This window comes from Pristis pectinata, chromosome 4 (assembly GCF_009764475.1).
Source record: "Pristis pectinata isolate sPriPec2 chromosome 4, sPriPec2.1.pri, whole genome shotgun sequence".
Lineage (NCBI taxonomy): Eukaryota > Metazoa > Chordata > Chondrichthyes > Rhinopristiformes > Pristidae > Pristis > Pristis pectinata.
In genome coordinates this window covers 84,408,235-84,423,457 of record NC_067408.1, presented here as the reverse complement: position 1 = coordinate 84,423,457, position 15,223 = coordinate 84,408,235, and the positions used below count along the sequence as shown (strand labels likewise).

Sequence of the window (15,223 nt, the reverse complement as noted above, 5' to 3'; positions counted from 1 at the left end):
GAGATAGTTCAAGCTATTTACAAAATACTACTGTATGCAAAATATTCAGGAGAGATGGATGAGAAAGAAGGAGCAATTCAGTAGCAGTCAAGATTCAGTTATAGCACTTAAAAATAGGAATGGTGAGGGGCAATGAAAACAGAGTTGAGGGTTAGGTAATACTACGATACAATAACAACCACCATCAGCAAAAAGAAAATGTTGGGGGGGGGGGGGTTAGGGTTATGATCAAGTGGGGGGAAATGCTGCTCTAATCATTGGTAATTTTATTTCCAAATGGGATTAAGGTGCAAATCAGAAGGGAATACTTTCTGTGATGTGTCCAAAACTAATTTCGAGATCATAACGAAGAAGCTTTGAGTTTGCCCCGAGGAATGGACAAGCAGATAATACACTAAAGAAGAACATTACCTACCAATTCAACTGCAAGTCACTGTCTTCTTAGAAATGTACCAATGAATTTCTTTTCTGGAGTGAAACACAATAATCACGAGGAGTGTTCCAATTACGTTTATGATGTTTAAACGTTAAAAATCAGAATTTCTGGTCAACCCTCCAGTGACTCATTGTATTTTTCTCCTTTTTTTTAATTTTTCTGGAACCAGCGAAAGGCTATGGCCAGTTAAGAGTCTTGAGCCATAAAAAGCTATTCATCTCTGAAAATTTTTTTTAGAGAAAGCCTGCATCTTGCTGCACAGGCTTTTGATATTCACCTCTAAAACTTATGTTCAAATGCTACACCACCTCATTTAATGAAAGCTTTGTTCCTTAGGTGCTTGCTTAACTTTGTCTTCTTTGTTCCTTGGTGCATACTCAACTCTGTCTTCTTGGGGCACAGAGCAGAAATGTCACTAATTAGTTTTAAATATGCAGTAATATAATAACTTGGTTTGAGGGAACCTTTGTGTACACTTGCTGATGTAACATGTCCCTGGACACTAAAATGTATCCTTTGGTAAAGAAGGACTTGGTGACATCCTGAGGATTTCACATGTTCCATGCACAAGGAGATTCTTTCACAACAATTACTCTTTTCCTTCTACCAAAGTGACACACTTATTAAAAATGAAAATGTGGGTAGAAGACAAGAAATATGCTGACATGCCCATGTCACGGCACTGTTGTGCTCAGGGATCTTGCAGCCATTTTTCCACAGGAAGATCTGAATAATGATCTTAAATCTGTTTTAAAGCATAGTCTATTCATTTTTATGTTAATTGGGGTCCGATTCAACAGGTAGGTGAACCCCTTCCCCCAATAGAATGTAAATAAACTATTAATAAGCTCATCTTGACAATGAAACTAAACATTGCAAACTCCCTATATTGAAATTCTTGGAATCCCTGTCTGTGTGAACAGAAAGAGATTGAATAAAAAAAACAGAAATTGCTTGCTGTGATTAGGTTTTTGATATAAGATGGCTAGAAAAACAATTAGGTTTGTCGAAGAGGAATCTGTCAGGCAATGAGCTTAAATATTGAAGAATACTAAGAAGCCATGATGTTTAAGAAAAAACAACAAACAGACGTGTGTTCTTAACCTTGTATTTTTTAGAATATATACTGATTGACCTAAATGAGTATGATCAATATCAATTTTCTGTACAGTCACCTTATTTCAAAGAAAAGTAGCTTGGTAATTCATTATTGGCTCTCCCGCTTGTTGACAATCAATGGTCGTATAGACGTTTCTCTCTGTAAAGAACACAAAGACTCAAACAAACTGGCGACTAATTCATAATCCCTAAGGACAGGTCTTCCCTGGGTTACAAATGGGTTCCATTGTACAGACATTCATGAGTCAAATTTGTCCACAAGTCAAAAAACAAGTCTGTAGGTACACAGTACTGTGGAAGGTGCAACTGGTTCTAGAGCTGCTGCTGAGGTAGAGGCGACTGGTTCTGACTTCCTTTCAGACTTCTTAAAAGTGAAGATTAAACAGCCGTTTTCCTTTTCTAAAATTATTTTGCAGCATCGAATATTCTAATTGACGCCCCTCCAAGCCTTGGTGTGTCTTGCAAATGTCTTCAAAGCTGCTCACAATTCTTTTGTAGTGAATCTCTTTTTAGATTCTGGGATTTCAGCTTTTTTTTCCCCTGTTCTAACAGCTGCTTTTCCAGTTCCATAAGGTCTTCGTTGCTTAGCTCTTCAGCATGAGATTCAAGCAAAGCAGTGACATCATCTTGATTAATCTCAACTTGAAGTTGATTATCAAGGGCCACTACTTTCTCCTGTACATCTTCTATTGCCTCAAAAAAAACCTCAGAAATTATGAACAAGGTTAGGACAAAGTTTCTTCCATACATTATTCATATTTGGTTGCTTTACTTCAGCCCAAGCTTCTGCAATATTCTTCACTACATTGTAGATGTTGTTTGACTTCCAAAATTCCCTTAAAGTCTTGCCTTCTACTGTATCAGTTATTTTAGCAGCTTGAGAAAATATTTTACGGAGATAGTATGCTTTAAAAGATGCAATTACACCTTGGTCCATTGTCTAAACAATAGCTGTTGTGTTCAGTGGCAGGTATACAACCTTGACACTCAGATGAAAATTTGCATTATTGAGAACCAATAAAATCTTAAATGGCAAATTCTTGGAAGCATAGTATCCCTACACCTCAGGAATAAAATGGTCCAGAAAGCAATTTTCAAAAAGGACCAATGTCATTCAAGCCATTCTGTTGGACTTCCAGATGACCAGATGCTTTCCAAATTCCTTTAAGAGCCTGAGGGTTCTCAAATGGATAAAAAAAAGCAAAGGCTTAGGTTTGCATTCTCCCACAGCATTTCCACCAAGCAATAAGGTCAGTCTCTCTTTTGCTGATTTATGTCCTGGAGCAGTCTTTTCCTCTCATGCAATATACCTATGTTCAGGCATACGTTTCTTTTAGATTTAAATTTTGTTTACAGCGTGGTAACAGGCCCTTCCGGCCCAACGAGTCTGCGCCGCCCATTTTAAACCCATATTAACCAACCCGTACATCTTTGGAATGTGGGAGGAAACCGGAGCACCCGGAGGAAACCCATGCAGACAAGGGGAGAATGTACAAACTCCTTACAGACAGCGACGGGAATCAAACCCCAATCGCTGGCGCTGTAATAGCGTCGTGCTAACCACTACGCTACCGTGCTGCCTAATATAATCCAGTCTCATCCATATTGTTTGGCACAATAACCCCCTTCCTAATTACCTGAGCCAAAGCATCAGGAAATGGTCAGCACTTTCTGCTTCGCCTTGCATTTTAATGTTATGCAAATTAGCTATTTCTTTAAATCTGTTAAAATCACCCTCTAATTGCAACAGGTTCTTGACTTTCATTACCATGCTTTTTCTTCAAATCATTGAATGGGCATTTTGCTTTTTCTCGCATGATCATCAGGCTAATCGGTAGTCAGCATTGATTTTGATCATCAAGCCACTTTGGTACTTTGTAATATTGGTCGTCTGCATCAGGGCTGATCTTTCAACATGCTTAAGAGTGCATGCTGTATCCCTTATGATGGTACCTGGTGTTGAATGACTGAAACTTAACGCCTTGACAATTTTTGATGGCATTTCTCCCTTTTCATTTGGCTTAATTATATCCATTTTAACTTCCATTGTGATGGTTTTCCTCTTCTTAGATGCACTACCATCACATGTTTTTTTTGCTTTAGGGAGGCGTGATAATGGCAAAATACTGTAAGAATTATATTGCACTGTACCTGTACAGCATTTGTAAAGAATCACAAACACTGCTCGTAACATGGTGCTCTCAAGATGTCTGGCATAGGTACAGGAGGCTTGAGTTGTGTTTCTCTTTGCCCAGTGTATGAAGGAAACTGCCATTCGTATGACTGAAGTTGGACGTTTGAATTGCGTTCCTACCCTGGAGACAACCTGTACCTGGAAACCCGCAGATATTCATTTGTGAACAAACAGCAATGTCTTGTTCCACAGAAAAATGTGACAAAAGATGATTATGAAACTATGCAACGGTGGAAGATAGTGACATAGTGAAAATATAGTGTGATTACAGGATGTTTCAGAGTTTCTTTATACCTATGTGGTCCCGGATGGAAAGAATATTTCAGCAACCTCATGATCACCTGTGTCTTCACTTACCTTTGTCGGCCATGAAAATATTTCTATTGCTAATCAAGTTGTTGTCCTGGCATTGGTACTGGCCAACCAATGCTACCTCTCCAGAATGCCAACACAGCCTTTACTTTTGTTCCCTTATCATTATCAACATGATTTCACTTGAAGCGACCTATTAGCTACTGCAGATTATCTTGAACTTACCCCACTGCCATCCCTTCCCATCACCACCCCCCCCCCCCCCCCCCCATGGCAGAAACCCTATCAGGAATAAAATTCTTTCACAGAACAAAAGAATCAGAGTCATAGAGAGATACAGTAAAGAAACAGGCACTTTGTCCCACCAAGTCCTCCCTGACTATCAAGCACCCATTTTTACACTAATGCTATCCAAACCCCTTTTATGCTTCACACATTCCTATCAATTCCCCTCCCAGATTCTACCACTCATCTCAACACTGTGTGGCCAATTAACTTTTCAAACTGCACATTTTGGAATGTGGAAGGAAACCGGAGAAAACCTACACATTCACTGGGAGAAAGGGCACACTCCACTATGCTGCCCCTTTGCACCACCGTGCCACTGTGTTGCCAAGAGGACAACTTTGGACAACACTGCTACTGTTGAGGATAAGAATATCCAAGAAGTTTTCTTTTCTCTTTAGTTTCTTACTTATTCTGATCCATTATCTAAGGAGTCCTTAGCTTTGCCTTTCTTTCCAATGCTGCAGGTCTCCCACCTTGTAATGATGGAGAAACCTGCATGTACCAAAGGTACTAAGTGATACTGTTTGAAGTCAATCCTTTAGTATCACCCTTGACTGTAACTTTACAAGCAGAGTTACCACTCAATGGTTGCAGTGGTGGATACAGGTTGCAATGGAAGAAGACACCCATTCATCTTGGAATTCCTTGGCATTGGATACAAATGCCTCTTCCACTAAAACTTGCATGGTATTGGTATATTGTTAACATGTAGGTTTCTTTATAAGAAAATAATGTTCTAACTACACTCACTAAATCCTGGAGCAAGGGGCAAGTTGAGATAAGGACAAGTGAGGTGGTCACTGAATGTCATTCATCACAGACCCACATGCAGTCAGCAACCATAAAATGGTCTTTATATGTCCTTGAACTAGGTGTGGGGTTGGAGAGGAGACATTTTTGACAACCGCACCCATATCTGAGCAGCCCTTCTTAGGAACCCCTCTTGCTCACCCCATATGGAAAGGAACCAGAAAATGTGTCCCTAACCTGGGCTGTTTTATCACACTCATTTGGATAACCATCTCCAATGGGGTTAATCCCAATTTTTCTTACAATCTGGATTGCCTGTACCCAACTATATCACTCAAAAGGTGAAAGACCCAAACACAGAACAGCGGTTGTGGCCAAATATAGTAAAGTCACATCTGTAATAGGTCAATTTTTGAGGATGGGGCCAACAGAGATTTTTTTGCCCCAACACAGTCCAAATCTGGCAGCTGTGTCCTTTAGGACTCAGGAAGCACAGTCAGTGGTGGTTTCATTAAGGCACTCTTGATGATCTACATTGAAATCTGTCATTCCGTGTCCTTGTTGCCTTCTGTGCTTCTTGCAAATAATGCACACTATTAAGGAATACTGATTCCTTAGCTCAAGGAGAACTGTTGGTAATAATAAAGTTGAGATTTCCTGCCAATGCGTGCTCTGATTCTGTGAGATTTCATTAGGCCTATGGTTAATGCTGACGACTCCCAGGGACACTCCCTCCTCGTTTGGCCTCCAGATTTCATGTTCAAACTTCCAGTAACCTGTCATAATTATTTTATGAATTGGAAGTTTTTAGATTTTAAAATAGTACAGTTCTGGTATCAGATTTCTTAATTTTCATGTGCATTTAGTTTCCAGTTGTTGTTAATTAGATTGCAGTCAGGTCTAAAAGCATCTGGATGATTTATTGATAAACAAATGAGGTTTTCCTTTATAGAAGATACCTCCACACAAAAATAGAATGTAAATGTTTCATTTTCTGTTGGGTTTCAATTATGTCAAGTACTTCTTATTTACATATTCCCTTATTTGATAGTTTTAACTGCACTACCACTTTTTGTAACCTTTTGTATCTAAAGCATCATGTATACCATGTGCAAATTGTGAAACAGTTTTGGCTTCAGTGAAAACAAGCTAATACTGGCTGCCTCGGTATTTATATCATTCAACAAGCATTGGGCTAAAAATAAGTACTGTTTTCTGGTGGATTTATATTTGTTCGACAACTGGGTATTTTACAAAAAGTGCACATTAATTAAATTATTTCGACATTGGATTTTGTTCTGAAAGTTACTCTCCAGGTTTCCTCCTTTTGTCATTAAAATTAGCAAGTAATATTCAAGACCATTTTAACTCTTGTGAGGAGTTGAGTTTCGGACTAGTTAGCCTTTATAGTAGGGGTGGGGAGTGGATGTTGAATCCACTAATTGTGAAATGTGCCACAAATATGTACCAATCTGCACATCAGGCTGTCATCAGGAAACCTCCTCAGAAGAGGCCACATGGCAATTTCACTGTTGTAGGTGTTGATTAAGGGCAAAATATTTGGAGTTCTGACATTTCTTCAACAAGGTGAAGAACTAGCAGCACTATTGGATGGAAGTTGGAATTGACAGCCAAATCTGTCAACAAAGACTTCATCCTCACTGAAGAAGTTGTGAAGGGAATGGTGCAGCATAATTTAGAGAACGAATTTGCACTAACTTAGTGAAAGTTGCTGTTTATTTTCTGAACTGCGGAGGTACCCATTTGCTTATTGCACTTTGCAGCTTTGCATGGCCATTTCACAGAAAAGGACCACATCAGAGAGCTTCAAGAGCCTCACCAACAGCTGCTCCTCATATTTGTACCTCTGCACTGGGGGCAAAGAATTATTAGGAAAATTTAGCTCACGGACTGTTAAACCCATACACTATCATCAGACTGTTGGGAGGAGGAATTGAAGATGCAGTAAATGAAAGAAGAGCAATAAATATGGTTGCTTGGGATGCAAGATATGTCCTTAACCTCCAGCAATTCACCATCTGACATCTAGATGCCAAACTCTCTTTTCCTCCCCAACTTCGATAATACCAAACCAATCCCACAAACAATTGTATGTACTCTGCCCGCTGCGTCCTCCCCCCCTCCAACATCTTGGTATGAAAACATCTCCCCATTTGACATGTTAAAAGGCTACCTGCTTGTTGCTAACCAAAAAAATGCACCTGACTATTGAATTGTGTTAATTGAGAGAAAGAACTGAAACCTAATATTAAAAAAAGATATGCTTTGATGTACTGCATTTCATGTTCGTGTCAGGGACCCAAAGCACTTCACAGCAGTCTTGAAATACAATCACTTTTGTCATCATAGGAAACACAGTAGCTGCACAACAAGCTGCCAAAAACAGTGATGTAATATTGGCCACACAATTGTTTTTAGGTGTGTTGACAGGGATGAATACTGGGCAGGACACCAGAAATAAATACCTGACCGTTCCTCAGAATAGTGCCATGGTATATTCTGCAGTCGAGAGAGCTGACAAGGCTCAGATTAATATCTCATCTAAAAGACATAAGTTTTTGACAATCATCAGCCAGACTTTTGAACCCAAGTTTCAGGAGTGGGATTTGAAGCCAGGAGCTCCTGACGTGGAGGTAAGAGTACTTCCAACTGAGTTATAGCTAAGATTGCACTGTGTAAAACACCAATGTGCAACTACCACCTACCTGGTAGAATCTTGACTCTTTCTTTACCAACTACTAATATGTGGAGCCATCAGGTTGAAGCAGGTATTTTGACTGCTGAGATTCCCTTAGCTGATGGCCTTTGTCTTTAAGTCTGTGATTGCTCAGCCTGATCTGGGGAGGTGTATGCTCTACCATTGAAATAAGAGGCAACCTGCACTATGCTAATTGGTGGAGGAGGAAATGGGTGAGGAGGGAAATGCTTTGATCAGAATCACACCCCTTTCCATGTCCCTTTCACTAGCCATGGGCTGTTAAACTCCTTACCTCCAATCATCATTGTACTGAGTTGCAAAGGCTTGAATATCTCATATCTTTTATCTTTGTGTGCAGGGATTGAGAGGGCCTGCAAAATAATATATGCAAGTGGCCACTCTATGCATGAACAAAGAGATTATCACAAAGATCTTCTGTATCATGCCATTCATGCTCAAAGTAGTCTCCTCTGATCTCTCGGCAAGCTTGCACAGTGTTCCTGGGACACATGAAAATACATCATATCTGCTTTGATGCCGCTCCAAACATATAAATGATTCTTGAGTTCAGCATGTGTGAAGTCCCGATGGGAGATGGGAAGTGTGACTTAGAACTGTCAAGATGACAATGTTCAAGATTTTACTTGGTGCTAACTTCAAGTGTTATGTGCAATATAGCTGAAACAGATACATTTCTGTAACAAGGACATCATAAGAACACTATGAGGACCCCGTTACCTCTCTTGCATGGGACACGTGTTCTGTCATGGCATTAATTTCCAAAATCAATTCTTTGCAGATAGAAGATATAAAATGACTGAAAGGGCACCTAGTTCTACCCCTATCCCTACTGTTATGTGCTCTCTTCTGTGAGGAGGGAATGAATTGAACAGATGGATGTTGAATATTTGTTAATGAGGGTAAGATGTAGAATACAGCAGAAAGATATTGTTGAATATGCTGGAGTAGGCTTTAAAGTACAGATTGATTGGGTGCTGGGAATAATACATATGTCAGGACTCAAATATATGTGCCATTTTGTTCATCTTTCCTGATTTGCTGAAATGCAGCACTGAAAAAAGGAGAACAAGACCACATTCCTGATCAACTTTGTTACAATCTCCTGTCATACCTTCTTGGTGTCACTAGTAGATTCTCCCTACCATCAGCAGAGAAAATGGTGTCTCTACAGGCTTTTATAGCCACCACTTTGACATCCTGCAGGGAATTACAAAATTTAAGCACCTTTGGTGCGTTCAGACTCCATTTTGCTTCTCTACTATGTTATGCAGCTCTGTCTTGGACCTGTTAAGGGTCATGCTTGGAATTTGCTTTCTAAGTTGGAGCCCAAATTGAATTTTGTGCAGTGCCATCACACCCTCTCAGTCCAGCTGGTCAAGACACCTGTAAGTAATCTTGCAACAGCATACTAAAGCTACTCTAGACAAAGGCACTGCAAGCAATTTTGGGTCTGCCGCCTACTTTGACCCTGACAAGTTGGGATGTTAAAATTGTATCTGAAATAGATATACCAATGCAGGTCATGTCGGACAAAACTTTTTTTTTAGCAACTGAAGTTGATCATTAAAAGATACTGATAAAACTGTGAATAACCTGTTAGTTGTTGGATTGCACAAATGTATGAAATGAATCTTTTATGATGGTCATTCCTACTTCATGATCCATATTTGTCAGGTAAAGAAAGTTCACGAAATAATAATTCTGGACAGATAATATGGAGTACTACAACATCGATGCAAAGAAAGTGCAAGGCTAATTTAAGGCAAATATTGCAGTATTATAGCTTTGAAATATAAATGGGAAATTAAATAGTGATAAATGTCTTGCAGAAAAAGCAATATTAGGTGATTTGATTAAACACAAGTGAAAAACTATGTTCTGAGATCATGGTGCATGGTTCATATGGGGCCAAATATGTCACTTGGACACATTACAGTAAAATGATCTAATACAGCTTTCTTGGAGTAATAGCAGGGAAAGCAGCATGGAAAATAGTCAGAATTCCAGGAAGCCTACAGTATACTACCTAATGTTCTGCCAGTACGTACTATAATGTTATATAAATTGGAAAAAGGCCAAAGTCAAGTTGGCAATTTATGTAAGCTTATAATTCTAAGGAAAGCTATGTGAGGAGAGCAGGAGCTGGTCATGATATGGAGTAGATAAGCTTCATTATTTAGGGGATTGGATCTAAGGCAGTATGTTTTAAAATGATTATACTATATTTTTCCAAATCAGGTGCATAGTAAAATTAATTACATGAGAATGTTATGGTAAGAAGAGGCTATACTGTGTAATCTAAAGAAGTAAAGCAGCATTATGTCCTGATGATATTTGATTGCTTAAATATAATTCAGGGTAGAGGCATACTCACATATAAAGTTAAAAGAAGACCTGATGCTGAACTGACCATGACCAATCTGAACCCAGCCTGAACCTAAGAACATATACTTTCATACCCATCTGGACTCAAACATGACTCCAATGGAGCTCTACTGGGTAGTCAGACTCTACAGCAGAAGCCAACTCAACAGTGGCAACTGTATGTAGACCTCACTGGGGAACTAATGGTGTTGTTTATCTTTAACAGCTTGACTGGGAATATTATGTACTTATATAGGGTAAATCTTTGCTTGTTTTTGTCTTAGCTTGTTTCTGGAAATCAGTGCATTTATTTATAAAGCAGGCCTGCTCTAACCTAACTTAAATTTCCTTTGCAATACAACCCAAGACATATCGCTGGTTCTAGAGTGTTCAGGGCATGTATCCAGATTCCACATGCCTGGTATGAAGGCTCTAATGCACAGGATCAAAAGAGGCTGCAGAGGGTTGTAGACTCAGCCAGCTCCAGCATGGACACAACCCTCCCCTGATGGTTACTACCATCAGGGAGGAGGTACAGGAGCCTGAAGATCCACACTCAACGTTTCAGGAACAGCTTTGTCCCCTCCGCCATCAGATTTCTGAACGGCCCATGAACCCATGAAAACTCCCTCATTATTTCTCTCTTGCACTATTTATTTATTTTTGTAACTTAAAGTAATTTTTATGTCTTTATGTCTTGCACTGTACTGCTGCCACAAAATAACAAATTTCACAACATATGTCAGTGATAATAAACTTGATTCTGATTCACTTCACTGTTTACCTTTGCTTTACTATGCTAAATGCATTTTAAACGACTAGTTGTAGCAAATTTAACCATCTTTAACCAAGCATCATGCATGAAACAATCAAGTGAACTTTAAAACTTTAGCATGCATAATGCATGTTAAAACACAAAAAACTCAGGAACACCCCCACCTACAAGCCCCACATCATCCTGACTTGGAAATATATCATTATTCCTTCACCGTCACTGGGTCAAAATCCTGGAACTCCCTCTCTAACAGCATTGTGGGTATACATACACCTCAAGGATTGCAGTGATTGAACAAGGCAGCTCACCACCACTTTCTTAAGGGTATTGAGGTATGGGCAATTGAATGCTGACTCAGCCTGCGAAGCCCACATCCCTGAATGAATTTTAAAAAACCTAGAAGTTCAATTACTGTGGAAAATACATGTGTAGGGGACAAGGAGTAAGCTTTACCTACTTGTACGTGTTGTTGAGGAGGTTAGACTCCTCTTTGCTGGAGATGGCCATTGGGTGTCATTTTTGTGCCACAAATGTTACTTGCCCCTTATGATTGACTGTCATGCAGGTCTAGCTTTATATAGGCATGGACTGCCTCATTTGCCAATAAGTGGGGAATGCAAAGGAGCATTGTGTAATTGACAAATAGTACTGTTTCTGACCTTATGATGGAAGGAATGATATTGATGCAGCAGCTGAAGATGTTTGGGGTTACAGTAAATTTCAGAAGAATAATTATTTTAGTTTTATATTAGTGATGTATGCATATATTTTTGTACACATTAATAAATTGTTGGTTTGTTACTTCCGTTTAGAAAGTAATCAAGTCATGAATGTGCCTGAAACTCTAAATCAGGGGCATCCAAGCTTTTGAGCTTTGTGGGCCATTAATAGAGTAAAGGATCACAGGCTGAAATTGTTGGCGTACTAGTTATTCCCCGTAGGAGCATAATGATGATAAATGATATGCAATATGCTTAACTATCACTTGTTCAAAATACAGCCATGCTCACAAAACTTGCAAGGGCACCAAAGCAAGTTTTGACCACAAGTCTAAGGCCTAATTTCTTGCTAGTTGAATGCCAACACCCTTTCCAGCTCACTTCTGAAGAGTCCAAAGCACGAATGTTCTCCTACGTAGTTGTCTCTCTGCATCATTACTGACATTTCCAAGACTTCTCCACATGCTGCCATAGTCCTAAGTAACCATACCCAGTCACCTGCCCAGCATTTCCAACCATCTGCCTGCCCAATAATGTTTTATCTGGACCTGCTCCTAATCATCTGCCAGTCCTCTACCCACCACATTCCATCCCAAGTCCGCACTGGGATGGTCCATCTGACCACCCCACCACACCCCTCCCCTCAGAAGACAGTTCTTCCCCTAGTTCACTTCTGCTTTCATCTCTGGAGTGACAAGGATTGGTAGAAGAAGAACCTATGATACTGTGCATAATGCCTTGGAGCTCATTTGCATTGGAATTTCAGAAGCTAATCAAAAAGTTGTCACTCGCGAAAATGTAGGTAACCCTGCATTATGTGGTAACAGATCAATTTTGCTACAACTGAATGCCCTAGTTATGTTAAATGTAAGCTTAAAGCATTTTGGAAGGACTCCTTGTGATATTATTGTAAACAGAATGGAACTACTCAGTTGTTACATTTACCCAGCAGCAACTAATTTAATTATGTTTATGACTTAGCAGCTGCACCACATTAGTTGCAGACATGTAAACACTACATTTGCTTGCTGTGAACTAAATGCTGTGCAAAACCTCCCACCTCCTGGGTGAATATTTGAAATTTGCTCTGCACCACAAGCTACTCTTAAGTTTGTTTGCAAATGCCCCTCATGCTGTTGAATTAAAGTAATTTAATCAGTGCATTAAGATAGTTCAGCTATCTGGTTTCTTGCTAAGTGGTCTTACTGAAGAGGTGTAAAGTAAATCTTATCTTTTACACTTTACTATACAGTTCAATAGTTTCTACAAATTGAACTATAATAAGGTAATATCCTTATTTTGAGGATTTATTTCCTATTCAGTCTCCAAACTGCTCACATATAATGTCCTGATCATAATGTCCTGATGGCTTAGATTTTGTTGCAGCTATAGCAATAAGTCTATCAGCTCTCACAATTATCACTGGGTAAATCTGAAAACAATTACTGGTGTCCACATGAGAACAGTTAAAATGTCTAAATCCAAAAGTTGCTGTTCGAGATGCCCTGCTCCTCCACAGGGTGTGCTGTTGCAGATTTGGCCCTGATCTCACTGTAATGGCTTGAATCTGAGGTATTCACTTGTTAACTCTATGCTAAAGGTGGCAGAAGAAGTGAGGTCTGAATCAAGTTGGAGTAAATGGGATGACATTGAGTTGGATGGTGTGACAAACCCTCTTGTAGTTCCAGATTTGCACACTTCTGACATTTTGAATATAGGGATTAGCACATAGAACACTGTTTTATTAACATTTAGCATTCCAGCCTACTACTCCTCTCAACTTGAAAGAGTTCAACAGACATTCAACTGTGTGTAAAAAACCTCTGTCTTTCCCCCATACATAATTTTAATTATCAATCACACATAGGATCATTGCTGAGTTATTTCTTGTGATTGTTGCTGCATTTCAGTGTTCTGAATGCTTTTTTTCCTATGTTTGTTAAAAGGATCAAGCAATTTACAGGAAATGTTTTGGTACTGAAGTAATTTAAGGTATCTGAAAAGCTTGTATAAATCCAATTGCTTAAAGAAATTGGTGGTGTGTAAGGGATTCATTTTGGACTTGAGTATGACAAGAAGAATGAATGAAGGCCACACAGAGCAGGACAAATTGATGAAAAAGGGAGGTGGAGGTGGTGGAGCAGGTATCTCATGACACTGTAATATCCATTTGGACTATTCATGACACAATTACTCCCACTTGAGATTCAGTGACAACCAATGTTTGCAATGTTGTATTTCAATAAGAAAATTATCACCAAAATGTGCCAGTTGCTGTAACAACAGCTCCAGCCTCAGTAAAGGGTAAGCCAGTGCTGGTGAAAGTGGCAGAGGATATTTATATCTGGTAGCCTCCCTTTACGTCTCTGTAGTAAAAAGCAACATCTCAGTTGGCAGTACACTGCTGCTTTAGGGAGGTCATGGGGCACTTTCTGCTGAGAGAGTACTTGATTTAATTTCCTCTTGCAGAGCAAAGCAGGCAGAATGAAATGAGGATTTGCAAGGCTTGTAACCATCTCCATAGTGCAGGGTGCCATTGACTGCATACCCATCACTATGCATGTACCTCATGTCAACTCTACCTTGTACCTGAACTGAAAGGGATTCCATTCCCTCAACATCTGTCCACTGTATGACCACAGAGAGCAAATTATACAGCTTTATGCCTAAAGTTACAATGGCAACAGTTACAGGATATCATTTTTAGGCTATTGTTTGTCTCAGCTGTATTTCAACCTCCACTGGGAAAGAGAACTATCTATTGATTACCTTGTTTAAAAATAGTGCTCAATGTAAGTATATGTCTATCGTATACAGTGTGAGTCACAACATGCCTCCCAGCATTGCATTAATATTCTTTGGGCTGCTGTTCAGGCATTAATCTCTGAGTTCCATTCATCAAGCAATCTGATGGCCTCCTGCTTCAATGAGTTTACATAAAATCTCCCCTCCTTTCTACCTCTTTCAACGTGACCACCAATGTCATGTTGTGAAATTTTTCAGACAAGTTTTTCCCAAGGGAAAGGCAGGCTTCTCTCTCAAGACAGATACAGTTACAGAATGACTCAGATCCTTCTACAGCCACAATACGCCTTTCCTAAGAATGTATAATTTAGCTTTAGATATTGCAGGCTACTTCTTTAGTACAAATAACTAAAAAGATTTAGCCTCTTCTGATAAATGAAGAGCACAAAATTGCCTCCCCATTTGCATTACATTAATTAAGGAAGGGCTAATCACTCATTGGGATGTCTGTGTCAATATTCAGAGGTTAATAAATTTATTTTTCTGTGAGTTTTTAATGCCAGAATAAATGATACTGCTGAATATATTTTTTTACTTTTCAAAAATAGACTTCATTCATGATAAAAAATATACAAAAAAAGTGCAAAACAAAACCTTATCATTCATAGTTGTTACATTCAGTAGTGTAAACTTTAAAGAAAAAACTCAAACTAGCACCATTGCCTCTCACGTGGCTCCCTGAGGTGATACCCCTTTCATTGTTTGAGGGGCTTCCCCACCC

The 15,223-nt window shown here is 39.3% G+C and overlaps 1 long non-coding RNA gene across 2 annotated transcripts in view; it reads left to right on the top strand.

Moving 5' to 3' along the window:
- Nucleotides 1-15,223, top strand: part of LOC127569900 (uncharacterized) — a 63,821-nt gene that overhangs the window by 24,785 nt on the left and 23,813 nt on the right. The gene's annotated exons all lie outside the window — the stretch shown is intronic.